This window comes from Sciurus vulgaris (genome assembly GCF_902686455.1).
Source record: "Sciurus vulgaris genome assembly, chromosome: 14".
NCBI lineage: Eukaryota > Metazoa > Chordata > Mammalia > Rodentia > Sciuridae > Sciurus > Sciurus vulgaris.
This window is the reverse complement of record NC_136475.1, coordinates 2984695-2997771: the sequence shown is the minus strand read 5'-3', so window position 1 is coordinate 2997771 and position 13077 is coordinate 2984695. Positions and strand designations below refer to the sequence as shown.

The window sequence follows — 13077 nt, the reverse complement described above, 5'->3', positions numbered from 1 at the left end:
AGAGAGACTGTTATAGCTTACAAAATATAAGTCATTTTAAAAATTGATAATTTTTATATAAATCAAAATAAAGAACTTGCATTTAGAAAAAATAAAGGAAAAATACAAGTATGTCTCATAATAGGACTATATAACCTTGAATTTTTCTGTCACTCTTTCAGGATTCAGTGGAGATATTTTGCTGACCCAGACTTCTCTCTCCCAGCCTGTCACCCCTGGACAGCCAGCCTCCATCTCCTGCAGGTCCAGTCAGAGCCTCCTACACAGTAATGGAAACACCTATTTGTATTGGTTTGTACACAAGCCAGGCCAGTCTCCAAAGGGCCTAATATACAAAGTTTCCAACAGGTACACTGGGGTCCCAGACAGGTTTAGTGGCAGTGGGTCAGGTACAGATTTCACACTAAAAATCAGCAGGGTGGAGGCTAAGGATGCTGGAGTCTATTACTGCTGGCAAGCTACACAACATCCTCCCACAGTGGTACAGCGCCGAACAAAAACCTCCTGCCTGGGTGGCCCAGCTGCCACATGTGCTGCTGGTCTGGCAGCAGCTCAGCGGATTCTCTGATTGGGTGAGAGGAAGATGCTGGGGACTCATGAAACAGGGTGCAGCTGAGGGCGATGGACCATGACTGTCTCTTCCACAGCTCAGGCCAAACCCTTTCATGGGCCTGTCAGCTGATTCAGCCTGGCCTGGCACATGGAGAACAGGAGCAGATGGATCCAGGCAACTTCTGATGAATAACAGGAGCAGATGGATCCAGGCAACTTCTGATGAATAGGATGAGTGTGAACATTGCCCATTTAGCAGGACCTGTGCCCTGGGCAAGACTCTGGCACAGGGAGGCAATGGTCTAGGGAATATCTAAAGTTCCTCTGGTGCTTGCAAATTCTGTTCTTTCTGAAATTGTGATATAGCCTCATTACTAACTCAAAAAGGAGTTAGCCTGCAATAACTAATGATAGGAAAAATCATGAAAATGTATTTTAAGTGGCAATCAATCTGCCATTTCTCATTATTCCATGATCCACCAGGGATACTACGATGATACAGACTGCAGTCACCCTGCCTGTCACCCCTCGACCACCTGCCTTCATCTTGGGAAGGATCTGAGTAGGAAAAGACCCGCACAAGTCACCTAGAAGGTGGAAGGTTTGCCTGAGCTGGGAAAGTGGGATTCATGCAGACTCTGGGTCTCTATTGCCTCTGTGGTTCCTAAACACCCTGGAAAGCTGCCACTCAGGTCAATTCACATGCTCCTATGGGGCCAGAAGGGCACAAGTGAGCTTCCAAAATGGGATTCTACCCCACTCAGATGCCTCAGTATACTTCAGGGAGATGGTCACTCAGGAGAATCCTTGTAGTGAAGGTGAAGATGCTGTTGACAACAAGGCCAATCTTGCCTGGGAAGGTCAGCAGAAGATGCAGTGAAGGCCCTGGTCTATACCACAGGCCCACAGAGACCACAAGCAGGCAGCATCCTGGGAAAGTCCATGGCAAAGAAGTTTCCTCTGCTTTCTGACCCAGCCTCCTCTCCCTTTCCTGAGCTCTGCTCATGTCCATGGAGAATCCCAGCCTGTACTCAAGGGCTCAGCTGCTGTCCCATCTGTTAAGGAGGCTCCATGCAAATGCTCAGGTCAGCTGGCCTCTTACCTATGTTCCCCCAATGATCTCAAACTGAAACCCATATTTGAAATATTCTCTCAGGAATGTGAGTTAACCATCCCTAAAGATTATAAAAGCATGTATGATTGACAAGGTACAATGATGAAAAATAATAAGAAAGTGATCAATGGAAAAAAATCAAGAAAGCAGAGAAATGGACCACAAAACAGGTGGGAAAATAGAAAGAATATATGAAATTAAGCCATGTTTGGCTTCATCTTTCCCAGTAAATTATTATATTTTAAAGAAAATGTTATAAATATAAAAATGATTAAAATCTAAGCTACATGCTTGTTACTCAATGCACACTTCAGTTAAAAGAGTGAGCTGACTGTGAGAGTGAAGATCAAAACACACGCCATTCCCAAACTAGATAAGAACAGGGGTTTGAACCTCAGGGAGGAGACAGACAGGGACATCTCATGATAGCAGATGGTCAGGGCACCAGGAATCACCTCCAATACCAAGAAGAGATGAACCTGGATGGACGTGAAGATGCTGGTTGGGGGAGCAGAGAATTCCAGCCAGCAGGAAAGGAGCAGCCACCAGCAAAGTCTCAGCCATCTGAACCCTGAACAACTCCCTGGACCCCATCAGGGAGGTGAGGCCCCAGGACCAGACACTGCCCAAGACTGGGAGGCAGATGGCAGAGGGCAGATGCAGGGAATCACCTTCACCAAAGCAGACACCCACAGGCAGAAGCGTCCAAGAGACAGGGACAGGTCAGGAAAACCTGAACTGTAATTGACATGTGGCTGGAGGCTCCGCCTGGAAACTAGGAAGTTACAAACCTCAGGTCACTGCATCTTTCAGCACCTCAGCCACATCCCCTCCTCATGCATTTTCTTCCTGAGCTTCAAGACTCACTCTCTCCTGCCACTCTCCCTCCCCACAGCCCCTTCTCAATCACCTTCCTGGTTCCTCCTTCTCCACCCTGTCCCAGAACTTAGGCCCTGGGCCTCTGCTCTGTGCAGCACTCACTGCAGAGGTGCTCAGAGCTCAGTCTTCAGGGCACACTTCAGCCTGAATCCCAGGGTATTGCATAGTCAGTACTAAGTTCATTTACTTTACTTTAAAGGCCTGTGGAGATTTTCTATTCTAAAAAATCTGTTGGTAATAGTTGGAAAAGAATTTTTAATTTGATTTATTGCATCTTGTTTTCCAGATTGTTTCTTCTAATTATTTTCATTTGTTTTGAAATATCCTTTCACCCCCTGAATTTGCTCCCTTTATTCCTTTCTTAAATCTTATATTTCTCATTGAATCTGTTATTTATTTATTTATTTTAATTCATTTTTTTGTAAACAAACGGGATAAATCTTGTTTCTCTGTACATGAAGTAGAGGCTAAATGTAAATCATAGAGGTTAAATGTAATCATACATTTAACCAGGGTAATAGTTTTTGATTCATTCTGTTATTTTTTTCTTCACCCCCACCCCACTTATCCCTCTATAGAGTCCCTCCTTCCTTCATTCTTGCCCCTTTCCCACCCCCTATATGTGTCATCATCAACTTATCAGTGAGATCATTCGTCCTATGGTTTTTTGAGATTGGCTTTTCACACTTAGCATGATATTCTCCAACTGCATCCATTTATCCCAAATGCCACAATTTTATTATTCTTTATGTCTGATTAATATTCCATTGTATATATATATACCACAGTTTCTTTATCCATTTATCAACTGAGGGGCATCTAGGTTGGTTCCACATTCTGGCTATTGTGAATTGAGCAGCTATGAACATTTTTGTGGCTGCATCTCTGTAGTATGTTGATTTTAGGTTTTGGGGTATAGGCCAAGGAATGGGATAGCTGGGTCAAATGGTGGGTTCCATTCCAAGTTTTCTTAGGTGTCTCCACACTGCTTTGCAAAGTGGCTGCACTAATTTGCAGCCCCACCAGCAATGTATGACTGTACCTTTTTCCCCACATCATTTCCAACACCTATTGTTCCTTGTATTCTTGATAATCGCCATTCTAATTGGGGTGAGATGGAATATTAAGTAGTTTTGACTTGCATTTCTTTTATTACTAAAGATGTTGAATATTTTTTCATATGTTTGTTGATTGCTTGTAGATCTTCTGTGAAGGGTCTGTTCACATCCTTAGCCCATTTGTTGATTGTGTTATTTGTATCCTTGGTGTAGAGTGTTCTGTGTTGTTTATATATTCTGGAAATTAGTGCTCTATCTGAAGTATGAGTGGCAAAGATATTCTCCCACTCTGTAGGCTCTCGCTTCACATTTCTGATAGTTTCCTTTGCTGAGAGAAAGCTTTTTAGTTTGAATCTATCCCAGTTATTGATTCTTGCTTTTATTTCTTGTGCTATGGGAGTCCTGTTAAGGAAGTCTGATCCTAAGCCAACAAGTTGAAGATTTGGACCTACTTTTTCTTCTATAAGATGCAGGGTTTCTGGTGTGATTTCAAGATCCTTGATCCATTGAGAGTCTTGATCCATTGTGAGTTGATTTTTGTGCACGGTAAGAGATATGGGTTTAGTTTCATTCTGTTGCATATGGATTTCCAGTTTTCCCAGCACCATTTGTTGAAGAGGCTATCTTTTCTCCATTGCATGTTTTTGGCACCACTGTCTAGTATGAGAAAATCCTATTTATTTGGGTTTGTGTCTGTGTCTTCTATTCTGTACCATTGATCTATCTGTCTATTTTGGTGCCAATACCATGCCATGTTTGTTACTATTGCTTTCTGGTATAGTTAAAGTTCTGGTATTGTGATACCCCCTGCTTCACTCTTCCTGCTAAGGATTGCTTTAGCTATATTGGGTTTCTTATTCTTCCAGATGAATTTCATGATTGCTTGCTCTATTTCTGTAAGGTATGTCATTGGGATTTAATTGGAAATGCACTGAATCTGTATAGCACTTTTGGTAGTGTGGCCATTTTGACAATATTAGTTCTGCCTATCCAAGAACATGGGAGATCTTTCCATCTTCTAAGGTTTTCTTTAATTTCTTTCTTTAGTGTTCTGTAGTTCTCATTGTAGAGGACTTTCACCTCTTTTGTTGGATTGATTCCCAAGTATTTTATTTATTTTTTGAAACTATTGTGAATGGGGTAGTTTTCCTAACTTCTCTTTCTGAAGATTCATCACTTAGGTATAAGAACACATCCAATTTATGAGCATTAATCTTATATCCTGCTACTTTACTGAATTCACTTATGAGTTCTAAAAGTTTTCTGGTGGAATTTCCTAGTTCCTCTAAGTATATAATCATATCATCAGCAAATAGGAATAGTTTGAGTTCTTCTTTTCCTATTTGTATCCCTTTAATTTCCTTGGTCTGTCTAATTGTTCTGGCTAGAGTTTCAAGGACGATGTTGAATAGAAGTGGTGAAAGAGGACATCCCTGCCTTGTTCCAGTTTTTAGGGAGAATGCTTTCAGTTTTTCTCCATTTAGAATGATATTAGCCATGGACTTAGCATAAATGGCCTTTACAATGTTAAGGAATGTTCCCACTATCCCTATTTTTTCTAGTGTTTTGATCATGAAGGGATGCTGTATTTTATCAAACTTTATCTGCATCTATCGAAATAATCATGTGATTCTTGACTTTATGTCTGTTGATATGGTGAATGACATTTATTGATTTCCGGATGTTGAAAAAACCTTGCATCCCTCTGATGAAACCCACTTGATCATGGTGCACTATCTTTTTAATATATTTTTGTATGCAATTTGCTAATATTTTGTTGAGAATTTTTGCATCAATGTTCATGAAGGATCTTGCTCGGAAATTTTCTTTCCTCGATGTGTCTCTGTCTGGTTTAGGTATCAGGGAGATATTGGCTTCATAGAGTGGGTTTGGGAGGGTTCCCTCCTCTTCTATTTCATGAAATACTTTGAGAAGTATTGGATTGAGCTCTTCTTTAAAGATTTTGTAGAACTCGGCTGACAACCCATCTGGTCCTGGACTTTTCATTGTTGGTAGGCTTTTTGATGACTTCTTCTATATCATTTCTTGAAACTGATCTATTTAAATTGTGTATGTCCTCCTCATTCAGTTTAGGTAATTCATTTGTCTCTAGAAACCTATTGATATCTTCGAGATTTTCTATTTTGTTGGAGTACAGATTTTCAAACTACCTTCTAATTATGTTTTGTATTTCACTCATGTCTATTGTTATTTTTTTGGTTTTGTTTTTCTGAATTTTAGTAATTTGGGTTTTCTCTCTCCTTCTCTTTGTTAGTGTGGCTGAGGGTTTATCAATTTTGTTTGTCTTTCAAAGAACCAACTATTTATTTTGTCAATTTTTCTGATTGTTTTCTTTGTTTCAATTTCGTTGATTTCAGTTCTGATTTTAACTATTTCCTGTCTTTACTACTTTTGGTGTTGCTCTGTTCTTTTTTTTTCCTAGGGCTTGGAACTGTAGTGTCAAGTCGTTTATTTGTTGATTTTATTCTTCTTTTATTGAATGCACTCATGAAATAAATTTTCCTCTATGAACTGCTTTCATAGTGTCCCAGAGATTTTGATATGTTGTTTCTTTGTTCTCATTTACCTCTAAGAATTTTTAAATTTCCTTCCTGATGTCTTCTGTTATCCATTCATAATACAACAGTGTATTATTTAATCTCCAGGGGTTGGAGTAGTTTGTTTTTCACTCTGTCATTAATTTCTAATTTCAATCCAGTATGATTGGATAGAATACAAAGTATTATCGCTATCTTCTTGTATTTACTAACAGTAGCTTTGTGGCATAATATATGGTCTATTTTAGAGAAGGATCCATGTGCTGCTGAGGAGAAAGTGTATTCGTCCTTTGTTGGATGGTATATTCTATAAATATCTGTTAAGTGTAAACTATTGATTGCGTTTTTGAGATCTATGCTTTGTTTGTTCAATTTTTGTTTGGAGGATCTGTCCAGTGGTGAGAGAGGTGTGTTGAAATCACCTAGTATTATTGTGTTGTGGTCTATTTGATTTCCGGCATTGAGTAGAATTTGTTTGATGTGTATGGATGAGCCACTGTTTGGGGCATAGGTATTTATGACTGTTATGTCTTGCTGATTTATCCTCCCCTTAAGCAGTATGAAATGTCCTTCTTTATCCCTTCTGACTAACTTTGGCTTGAAGTCCACATTATCTGATATGAGGATGAATACTCTGGCTTTTTTGCTGTGTCCATGTACATGGTATGTTTTTCCCCATCCTTTCACCTTTAGTCTGTGGTTATCTCTTTCTATGAGATGAATCTCTTGCAGGCAGAAAATTGTTGGATCTTTCCCCATCCTTTCACCTTTAGTCTGTGGTTATCTCTTTCTATGAGATGAGTCTCTTGCAGGCAGAAAATTGTTGGATCTTTCTTTTTAATCCAATCTGCCAGTCTATGTCTTTTGATTGATGGGTTCAGGTCATTAACATTCAGGGTTATTATTGAGATATGATTTGTATTCCAGGTCATTTGGATTTTTTTTTTTTTGACACAACTTGATTTCTCCTTTATTTGGTTGTTCCTTTAGGGTAGTTTCTCCCTTTGCTGATATACCTTGTTCATTTTCATCTCTTCCTCATGGAGTATTTTGCTGAGAATGTTCTGTAATGCCGGCTTTCTTTTTGTAAATTCTTTTAGCTTTTGTTTATCATGGAAGGATTTTATTTCGTCGTCAAATCTGAAGGTAAGTTTTGCTGGGTATAAGATTCTTTATTGGCATCCATTTTCTTTCACAGCATGAAAAATGTTGTTCTAGGCCCTTCTAGCTTTTAGGATCTGGGTTGAAATATCTGCTGATATTCTTCTTGGTTTCCCCCTGAATGTAATTTGATTCTTTTCTCTGGGGCCTTTAAAATTCTGTCTTCATTTTGTATGTTAGGTATTTCATTATAATGTGCCTTGGTGTGGGTCTATTGTAATTGTGTGTATTTGGGGTATTACAAGCCTCTTGTACTTGATTTCCCATTTCATTCTTCAGATTTGGGATATTATCTGATATTATTTCATTTAATAGAAAATAATTTAGCATAAAATAAACAAAAAAGGAAAAATACAAATATTTGTCTTAAACTTTATATATAACTTTGCATTATTCTGCGATCATTTCAGGATCCAGTGGGGATATTGTGCTGACCCAGACTCCTCTCTCTCAGCCTGTCACCCCTGGACAGCCAGACTCCATCTCCTGCAGGTCCAGCCAGAGCCTCGTACACAGTGATGGAAACACCTATTTGCAGTGGGTCGTACACAAGCCAAGCCAGTCTCCACGGAGCCTAATATACAAGGTTTCCAACAGGTTCACTGGGGTCCCAGACAGGTTCAGTGGCAGTGGATCAGGGACAGACTTCATACTGAAAATCAGCAGGGTGGAGGCTAAGGATGCTGAAGTCTATTACTGCTGGCAAGATTTACGATCACCTCCCACAGTGGTGCAGCCCTGAACAAAAACCTCCTGCCTGCGTGGCCCAGCTGCCACATGTGCTGCCGGTCTGGCAGCAGCTCAGCAGATTGAGTATGGGAGAGAAAGGTGCTGGGGACTCAGGGAACAGGGTGCAGCTGAGGGGTGTGGACCATGACTGCTTCTTCCACAGCTCAGGCCAAACTCATTCATGGCCGTCAGCTGCCGCAGCCTGGCATGGCACATGGAGGACAGAAGCAGATGGTTCCAGGCACCTTCTGATGAACACACAGGATGAGCATGAATACTGTCCACTGAGCAGGACCTGTGCCCTGGGAAAGACTCTGGCACAGGAGAGTGATGGTTTAGGGAAGGTCTAGGGGACACCTAGTTTTTCAAATTCTGTTCTCTCTGAAAATGAGGTTCAAACTTAATAAAAAAACACATTAATGACTTAGACTGCAATAATTAAAAAATAGAAAATTTATGGATCTGACTGCTAGTGCTCCTAATCAGTCTTGTGCTCTATCTTATTTATCTGGGATCCAGCAGTATCCACTCCACTCTCCATGCCTCTCAACCTGGAGAGCCCACCTCCATCTGGGAACCATCACAGGTGGAAAGGCAACTTCCAGACTCTCAAGGTGGTGCCCCAGTGAGGAGAATCTGGGTTGTACCAGGCTTGGATCCAAGGTATGGACTGGGCTTGAGCACAGAACACTGGGCTCTCTTCATGTCACATGAGAACACTCTGTGATGACCCGATGCCTCTTGGGCCTCCCTGGTGCCCAGTAGAAGTCTGCTCTTCCCTGTAGTATGGTAGTATAAACATGTAACCTGAGCAGTGGCCTGGTATCTCAATAAAATGATTGGTTCTCACTCCATATATAAACTATGGCACTTCCTGAATAAATTGAGTCTGCATCACAGAACCTGACTCCCGGTGTCTGAGTTAAGGGGCACTGTTGCACTCACTCCCTTCCTGAGAGGCCAACCCATATTTGACCATATTTTGGTGCCCAATGTGGGGCCTCAGAGGAAGATGAAGGCCACAGAGCTGCTGGGTGAGTAACCTCCTTATGGGGCATCTATAGCCTTGGGTTAGAGTTCCCCAGGCACGAGTTTACAAGTGCTGTTAAGGACTAAGCAAGTAAAAGCCTTGGAAAAGGAGGCTATAAATATATGGACAATGTTATAAATTGTGCCCCATGGGTGGCATAGATAAAATATGGGATCCTGAGTCATGGGAGAGGGTTATACATTTAGCCCATAGAAAAGAAATACAGGAGGTTAAAACTTACCCTCTCACTTTTTACCCAATTGTTACTGTTCTTCTAGCTGCCTTAGGGGGATCCCTGAGGAAAAGCACTTAGGCTTACAAGACATTCTGGCTGCTCAAGTAGAGCACGGGAACAGTGAAAAGGAAGACAAAAGTATGCACGCCAGTCACCAGGCAATGGTAGAAAACAGGGAAAAACAAGAGCTAGAAAAACCACAGGAATTTAGAGATAAGAAAGATGAGGATCATCCACAGTCACAGTCTATTAAGCTTTATCCTGTATTGCCAGCTTGTGGCCAGAGTGTCACATCACCATCAAATGACAGTAAGGAACCACCATGGGTAGCTGAAGAATCTGTTTCTGCTCCTCTGGCATATTCAAACAGTAGCCCGTGGGGACCACATTTTAATGATTTATGTCAAACTAGGGATCGTAATTGGGGGATTCCTTTACAAGCATTTCCAGTAAATCTCAATAGAACAGCACAGCGACCTTTGCATTTGCATCCTCATGAACAAAAGACAGTTACTACTAGTAGAAAAGCAGTTCAAGAGCACGGTCTTCATTCCTCTTATGCTACTCAGTTAATAGAGAATTTTAGTCTAGATCTTAACACTCCCAAAGATTAGAAAGATTTGTGTCATATGATACTAGGCTCTGGTGAGTACCTCCTATGGAGAGCAGGGTTCCATGATCAATGTGAGCATCAGGCTGAAAGGAATAATAGGGCAGGAGTAGAGTTAGATGCTGAATGTTTACAGGGAGAAGGAATCTATGCTTCATCAGCTGTGCAGGCACAAGGCCCACATCAGTACTTCGATCAAGTGTGACTATGTGCCCTGCAAGCCTTAAAACAGATCCCTAGCAAAGGAGGAACTAAGTCATTAAAACAGTTAGTACAAAAGCCTACTGAACCTTTCTCAGATTTTGTTGCGCATGCCTCTGAGGCAATAGCTCGAAAGATTCAATAGGCAGAGGCAGTGGGAGCTCTCTTGAAGGAGATATTATGGGAAGGAGCCACCTCAGAAGCTAGGAGAGCTATTACTCCCTTTAAGGGTGGCTCTATTGATGACTGGATTATAGCAATCAAGGCCCTGGGTACTGCATCAGCCCACGCTGCTGCTTTAGCTGAAGCTTTTTCTGCATGCATGAAGTTAAAGGAAACCAAGAGCAACAGGGGGACTAAAAATCAATCTTGTTTGATGTGGGGGGTTAGGCCATTGCCAGAAAGAGTGCCCTAGTAGGCTGGGGAGTACACAGATTAGAGCAAAACCAAGATTACCACACTCTAAATGCCCTATGTGCAAAAAGGGGTTCCACTGGGCACATGATTGTCGTTGTAGAGAGAAGGTTGATAGAAAGCCTTTAAATGGGGCATGGGGCAGTCCTCAGCCCTGCAAGTAAGAGGACATCCCAAAATTATGTGGACCATTCCAATATCTGAGGCCAAAGCTCAGATGGTACTCCAATTAGCTGGAGTTCCTTTCAAGGGTGTTGTTGATACAGGAGCTGATGTTACTATTATCAGGATGGAAGAAGCAGAAAAAAGGAAATGGAAAACTAAAACTGGTCCCAATATTCAAGGAGTAGGAGGACTACAGCCCAACAGGGAAGTAATTCACCCTGTCATCTGGAAAGATCCCGATGGGGAAACGGGAGCCATTAAGCCCTTGGTGGCAGAAGGTTTGCCGATGAACTTGTGGGGCAGGGATATTCTGCAGAAGATGGATGCTGTGCTAACCACTGATGATAGAGAATTTTACCAATATATTGTTGTGCAAGACAAAACAGGGTGCAGTAATCAGCACCCCCAATTCTAAGGGCCACTGTTCCATTAGTACAAAAACCTGAACCTATTCCATTGCAGTGGGACACTCAAGATCCCATTTGGGTGGAACAGTGGCCTTTACCAAATGAAAAACTAAAACACCTAAAGCTCATAGTACAAGAACAGCTAGACAAAGGTCATATTGAGCCATCTACAATTCCACATAATACACCAATTTTTGTCATACAAAAAAGAGATAAATCAAAATGGAGACTATTACATGATCTAAGAGCTGTAAATGCTCACATGGAAAAAATGGGAACTTTACAGCCTGGTTTACCACACCCAGCTGCCATTCCCTTTAATGTTCACATAATTATACTTGATATTAGGGGCTGTTTTTTTCTCCATTCCTCTTCATGAAAAAGATAGGCCTTACTTTGCCTTCTCAGTATACGAGCCCAATCATCAGCTCCCTATGCAAAGGTATCATTGGAAAGTATTGCCTCAAGGAATGAAAAATAGTCCAACCATTTGTCAGCATTATGTCAGTCATGCCACAAGGCCCCTACAAGAAAAATGCCTTATTATACATTACATGGATGATATCTTATTAGCACATCAGGAACAAGACTGCTTAAATAAGTGCCTTCAACAACTTTTCATAAATTTAGAAATACTGGGTCTTAAAGTTGCAGAAGAAAAAATTCAAAAAGTAGCCCCATTTACATTTTTAGGATTTAAATTATGGAAATCTATTTCTCTGGCAAGACCACAACTGTTAGTACAGAACAGTTATTCATTAGCTGAACTGCAACAATTGTGTGGCCAAATCAATTGGTTAAGGAGTTGTATTCCTGTTTCCACTGCTCAGTTGGCACCATTATTTAGCTTATTAAAGGGGAATGTTGACCCTACTTCAAAGAGACACCTAACAACCCAGGCTAAAAAAGTTATTAACAAAATAAATGATGTTTTAAAGCAAGCTCAGTTAAACAGATATGATTCAAGTCTCCCCATACAAGCCATATGCATAGCCAACAAGGTCCAATATATTGGGTGCATTTAGCTTACAGAAAACACACAAAATTACACCTTTTATACAGCTTTTGGGGCTTCTGGGTCTACAGTTACAAAATTTAACTCAAAAGGTCTTTAATAAGGACCCTGATATCCTTATCATGCCATTAGAAAAACATATAGCAGATCATCTTATTATAACTGAACCACTTTTCCAAACTCTAATTAGTGGATTCCCAGGCATTATCAATTCACATTATCCTCCTGATAGACTTATACAGGGATTAAAAACATTACAATTAAAACCCACTCCCTTTTGTTGACCCACTGGTAAACCTATTCCAGGAGCTGCAACTCTTTTTACAGATGCTAATAAATACAATTGTGGATTCATTTATCACGGACCTTCCTCACCTATAAGGCACATAGCCCCCCATGGAGGCTCAGTTCAACAAGGAAAATTAAGAGCACTTTCTTTAGCCTTAGAGCAATTTCAAAAGGAGCCTCTAAATGTGTTCTCAGATAGCATTTATGTTGTCCAAGTAAGTAAGGGCATAGCTCACTCCTCATTTCGTGTTCAATACAAGATAATAGATCCTTATTTACAGAAATTGAAGTTCATCTTGGAACATAGGCAATTTCCTTGGTATATACAACATGTGAGAGCACACTCCTATTTTCCAGGACCTATTTCTGAAGGTAATGATGAAGTTGATAGATACATAATGTTAACACAACAAGAAGCCTTACAACAGGCACGTGAGTTACATGCCAAGTTCCATTTTTCCAGTAAGGCCATAAAAACTTTGTATCCCCAATTGACTATCCAACAATGCAGGCATCTCACACAGGCATGCAGTAAATGTGCCCCTCTATTGCCTTTGGGACCATTACAGCCACAAGGTGTAAATCCTAGGGGCCTCTCACCTAATAAGTTATGGCAAATGGACATCATTCACATACCATCATTTGGGAAGCTTAAGTATGT

General features: G+C 40.8%; 2 long non-coding RNA genes across 2 annotated transcripts in view; one reads left to right on the top strand and one right to left on the bottom strand.

The window, feature by feature from the left end:
* LOC306643760 overlaps positions 1 to 13077 on the top strand; it is a 66244-nt gene that overhangs the window by 11326 nt on the left and 41841 nt on the right. The gene's annotated exons all lie outside the window — the stretch shown is intronic.
* LOC306643763 overlaps positions 1 to 13077 on the bottom strand; it is a 78217-nt gene that overhangs the window by 29141 nt on the left and 35999 nt on the right. Inside the window, exon 2 of the long non-coding RNA XR_013759045.1 lies at positions 2237 to 2482. This is a non-coding gene — a long non-coding RNA (uncharacterized lncRNA). The remainder of the gene's footprint in view (positions 1 to 2236; positions 2483 to 13077) is intronic.